Genomic DNA, 6,194 nt, shown 5'->3' on the forward strand with positions numbered 1-6,194 from the left:
TCCTGAAATAGACTTAGCAAATTCAATGCTAAACTACATCCTTAACATTTACAGTTGTGGTGAGATTATTGGGGGGTGGTGGTGGTGGTGGTGATGAGAAGCAATTACTTGTCATTACGTTCATTATTACAGATCTTATTATTGTTCTATACTTAGACTAAGCTTGCATTATTGTGATAGAATTTTTGAGTCAGTGCAAAGTGCTTACTAAATTAACCTACAGCATATTGGTAATATTCACAGAATTCATGACCAATGAAACTATATTAATGGCCAGTTAAAAGATAAAAAAGATAAGGAAGATTTCCTGCAAACCAAATGTCTTGCCCCTTGGAATCATGCAATGCAACTGTATCCATCCTTCATCAAACGTGAGAATAAGCATTCTTGAACGAGGGTGAATTTATGGGTTGTTGCTGTGCTCGGGAAGGATAATGTCAATGCGTATGTTCAGTGTTTGGGTACATGATGCACCCTGCTGAGACGATGTAGTCGATAGTCAATTAGGCTAATAGGCTAATAAGAAATCTCTAAAAAACCTGCAGATGCCTCTTCTGTCTGAGTAATTTGGCCAGTCCAATTCCAATCATTGTGTTCCTGATAACTACATGCGAAAAGCGCTGACTAAGCAGTGGTTAAACTGCTTTATTGTATGAGGCAGGGGTATAAATATTCCTCCCCCGTGACTTTTATCTGCTTTCTCTGCCAAGAGGTCCGGTCTGGCAGGCCAGATCGAACAGTGGATGTGCTACGGAATGGCCAGCAATCTTCTGTCCATAAAGCAATTGGCATTTGATAATTAATGCAGGGCTGTGTGAGAATACATCCAGCCAAGAAACTACTGTATGCTCTGCTATCTCAGGTTTAGGTTATGTATTTTTGTATTTGTATTTTTTTCGCCAGTCGCCAACAAAATCTCTGTCTCTGTCTTTGGCACAAGAATGATTTCCTTTTCTTACATGACCAGCCAACAAAAGAAAGTCAGCAGAGATAGAGCATACATGTGTTCAACAAATAAACCAACATAAAGTCTCTTAATAGGGTGTTGTTGCCCCATGTGTGGTCAGTACAGGCATGCCCACACTAGCAGAGAGCTTCTGTACCATTCATCCACAGGGAGGTGAATAAGCTCACTCTTACTGTAGTTGATGTAAGTGGAAAATACTGTCTCGGGTTCCGCTCCAGAATTTCCCATAAATGCTTGATTGGGTTTAGATCTGGTGACTGAGAATAGCATGACGTGCTGTATGGAACAGGAAAACCTCAGGGACACGCTCCTCAAACCACTGGGCTCTGTGGACATGAACATGGCCGTCTGGGATATGTACAAGGTCTTTCCCTCACTACGAGCACCTGGCAGTCGAGCTGCACGCTCACGCCTGTTTTCCGTTCTGGTTCCTCAGTGGTGGAATGACTTGCCTACCACTGTCAGGACAGCAGAATCCTTCCCCCTATTTCGTCGTAGACTAAAAACACACCTTTTCAAACTGTACCTTAGTCCTACCTCCTGATTCCCCGACCCCCTTTCCGATATCCCTATCCCTCTTGTCTAACCCAAAAAATAAAAAATGAACAAAAAATAATAGAATTGCATTTATGATGACTGTATGTTTTTTTTTTATCATGGTGCACTACACTACATATTCACATCTTTTCTCAGGTGTAATACATGACATGCACATACAAATGCAAATGCGGATCAATAGTAGACAATACAAATACTATACTGACTAGCATTGTCCGACCTTTAAAGCAGTCAAACTCCACATTGGAGCGACCCATTTTAGCATTCGCAATTGCAACATCTAAACCCATTTCTGTACTGCTAGTAAGGCCGCAACACATTTTTGTACACTAAATAAATGTGACAGGTGAGAAAATCATTTTGGCAAGCTCTAGTCTTACAAAAACAGAGTCCTGCACATATCTGCTTTTCATTCTTGTATGGGTTTTAAAAAAATGATCCCCTTGTATATAATATAAACTATAGCCACGCTTGCTCCATTGAAAGGTTTGTGGATTTGGCGCATTTCCTGTAGAGGGGAAGGTATGCCTCACATTACCCATGCAGTTGCCTAAGAGCTTACAGCAGGTGCTTTCTGAAGCAAGCGTGTGATATATGACAGGCTCTTAGTCTGCGACCTCCCAGTTTCAAGAACCTGGTGTTCATTATTTCACATTTAATGTTAAAAGTATTTCAAACTGCATTGCTGTTATACATTCCCCCAAATGTACTGAATAGAATATAGTTGATTGCATATGCATTTAAAGAACAGCTAAGCATTGTAATTACATAAACTATGCTGCTGGAAAGATAGGCATGACATAATAATGAGTCACCAGCTATGGGTTGCTAGATAGTCCACGGAGGCTCTGAAATTGGATGATGTTATGACATGCTGTGAAGGTTGAATTGTCTGACAGTCAGGAAGAAAAATCAGGTATATGGTAAACAGGAAGGTTCAAAGAGGTCACAACAGCTGGGACAAAATGTTGGATCCATGAGTCAATCACCGTAGCATCCATATTCCAGTATTTAGTCAACATTTGTGCTTTAGGACAGCGGAAGGTACACATTTTGGTAGAGGTCTATGTACATACATTATTTTTCAAGAACTACAATGGGTGGGTAATTTGAATTTGAGGTGACTGCTCTTCCAAACTGTAAACAGTATTAGCTTGTGAGCTAGCTAGCAAAGCGGACTTACTTGCTCTTCGCATGCTCTCTGTATCCGTTTGTTGACAAGGATGTACTTTCCCTGGATGAGGTGAGGAACATGGATGGTATCCATAGTGTGGATGCAGGAGCACATTAACACAGACCGATCACCAAAAAAATGCAGCCAGTCCTAACATTAGACACATCAACACTACTAAAAATGTCTACTATTGTTCATTATATCACTAGCTAGGCCAGCCTTGCCATGTTTGATCTAACATGTTAGTGAAACAGACTAATGTTACATGTAAGGAAAATGTAGTTCTATGAAGGAAAGCCTGGTGTGGGAATTTCAACTAATTAAATTTACATTCTTTTAACCACCTGTGCCTACAACAGACTTCAGACTATTGGCTAAATAGCCTAAAGTAGCTTCTAATGGCTACCTTAGGGTCAGAAGCATGTGTCCTGAAAAAGAACGACACAGAGATGCGTCAAACTGTTTAGTGAAAACATTTAAGTCCATGTTTGCGGTCGACTGTTTGCGACTGGCATTGCCTGATGCCCGTCCAGGGTGTAGTAAAGCAGGTGAGTGGAGCTTGTGCAATTATTGATATATCTCTGCACTCGCTGTTCTACTATTCTGCGTAAATGCAATGTAAATGCAAATTTAATTAATCTCATAACAAAATGCAAGTGTTCTTTTTTTCTTCACACAGTTTGGTCATCAATCAAAATTAAACTGTCAAGCAAACAGTAATACTCTGATTTTTCTCCGAGGTGCAAATGGAGGTGTGCTAGAATACTGACAACACAGCAATGCCAAAGATGCGTTGTGCTCTTGCATTGTACTGCACTACATTATTCGAGGGGATTTCAATGTATCCGAGAGACGTGCAGAATCGACACAGGCTATTTTTCCCTGAAGCAATGTCCAGTTAGTCTGTGCTTTTCATCTCAAAACTCTCTCCCTGCGCCTGTTTCATGCTGCCAAAGCATCGCCCCGGTATTGATGTTTTCATCGTATTATTCCTTTCATCTTGATTTTCTGCCTGTCTGCTTCCCAGTTACAGATGAATTGCCCACTTGCTGTGCTGTTCCGGGTTTGGGTTACCAGATGTAGCATAAGCGTCGTGCATGGCACACATAGCCTTCTGTATCTCTGACACAAAGTAAAGGAAGATCTTTTACTGAATGGCAAATATTATTTTGGATAACATACATTTATTTAAATGTTATTCCGGGAACACTGTTCTATGAACACTTCACAGCATGTACAGTTCCAATATCAAATCATTTTCTACACAGCCATTCTGAAATTAACATGTTAGCAAGGGTTGCAATGTGAGAACAGCCATGCAACATCGGTAAAAACGGCTCGCACAACGTTTGGCAGATGAAGCTGGAAATGCCATCAAAGTCTGCTGTCAAATTTTCATTCTATGAGTATTTCTGGTAGTGCACAGTAAAAAGTTCAATGTTAAATCAACTCTTACAGTGATTATATGGTCCTGACTGGACTCATCATTTACTCAAAGTAAGTCAAAGTTGAATTAACACTGGACATTTTACCATATAGTCACTTATTGATTGGCGTTGCCATTTACAACACAGAACACGGAGAGCATATGGACATTTCAATATCGTCAGACCACGAGCGGGGGTAATTCTGCAAGACAGATGTTACATACTGTACAACCAAGCACTCAGGGGAATGAGGTTTCAGAAAAGGTAAGAGACGAATTAGTCCAAATTCACACCCTGCTGCACAGCTTCAGGGCATCCCGATCCAGTGATTTTGACTCCCAAGTATTGTGTAAGATGACAGGAAACTAATGAATTCACAGGAACAACAAAAGGCATATTTAATCAAGCAAGGTAGAAGCAGGGGGAGTTCTGGCGGTGCACTGCGGTCTTTGTGCCGTGGGAAAATCCTCCATAACTCACAGGAATGGTCTCACCGCGCACAGCTGTCCCGGAACACGTGACCAGCGCCATAAAGGGAATGAGCTATATCATGATTGATAAGCCGCAGCGTCGCCTTAATTGAAGTGAGCAGGGGAGTCAGGCATGTCAGGCTCTTTTACATTTTTTTTTCCCCTTTTTGTTATCATTTATGATGTGGACTTACAAAACCTCTTATATAATAAAAAAGCTCTCTCTTGATATATCATTAGGCTTAATCATTTTATTACAAAACACTGGGTGACCAGCTGGTGCTAATATCCGTCTAAATGCTTCCCCCCCCACTGCCGTCATGGCACAAGGTCATTACTGCCATGATACTGCCCTGCATTCATTGGCATTTCCGCATTATCTGTGTAATTATTGCATTACTTAGATTATATTTTTTTGAACATAATGCGATGGCTGTTCTCCTTTTTTGAGGCGGATGTAATGGTCTATATTATCCCGTACATCCTGCTCATAATTCTTTTTAATAATAATCTAGATATACGATAAGCCAGTTCCCATCTGTCTGGACAGACAAAAGCAGGTAAATGTGCACAAAAGCTGTAAACTACAAAAAGAATAATACAGATATTTACATACACCTTATTTTCCAACATCTGTAAGGTAGTGCGTCTGGCTGGACAATCTGCCTATGACCAAGAATCTGAAGCAGATTTTCGACCAAGATCTCCTGGTACTTTGTTGAATTAATTCCTCCGGGCTGTCTTTGTGCCCCCCGACCAAAGGGTCTGCCCGTATGGCGGTGCCATTTTATCTATTCGCTTTAGACTTGGTGAATTCTGAAAAAGGTTTTTATACAGTTAAGAGGGTCAAAATAAGGCAGTACCACACATGCAAATTTGGTACTGGACTGGTACTGGAACAGAAAGCTTTATATTTATTGCATGTTTACTATTTAATCCCACCAAAGTAGATCATTTAAAAAAATCATACAGCATCAAGATGAAAAAAAAGGTTAACTGGTTTTAAAGAGATGCCAAACACCGAATGCGGTCAAATTCACCCCAAACTGAATAGGAGGGTTAAGGCTTTGGGAACCTGCTGGTGAAACTGCCCAGTGGCTTGGGACTTTGGGAAAACTAGCCACAATCGCTGGTAATTCCATCCATCCATCCATCCATTATCTGAACCCGCTTATCCTGATCAGGGTCGCAGGGGGGCTGGAGCCTATCCCAGCATACATTGGGCGAAAGGCAGGAATACACCCTGGACAGGTCACCAGTCCATCACAGGGCACACACACCATTCACTCATACACTCATACCTACGGGCAATTTAGACTCTCCAATCAGCCTAACGTGCATGTCTTTGGACTGTGGGAGGAAACCGGAGTACCCGGAGGAAACCCACGCAGACACGGGGAGAACATGCAAACTCCGCACAGAGAGGCCCCGGCCGACGGGGATTCGAACCCAGGACCTCCTTGCTGTGAGGCGGCAGTGCTACCGGTAATTCCAGGTGAGGTAAAACATTCATGTCAAGCCCTGTGTGTCATCCTTTTTTTTTTTCTCTTCATGATTGCTGAAGTTCTTCCACATTACCCTAATTAGCTGCTGCTCCT

This window comes from Conger conger, chromosome 12, assembly GCF_963514075.1.
Source record: "Conger conger chromosome 12, fConCon1.1, whole genome shotgun sequence".
In the NCBI taxonomy this organism is placed as follows: domain Eukaryota; kingdom Metazoa; phylum Chordata; class Actinopteri; order Anguilliformes; family Congridae; genus Conger; species Conger conger.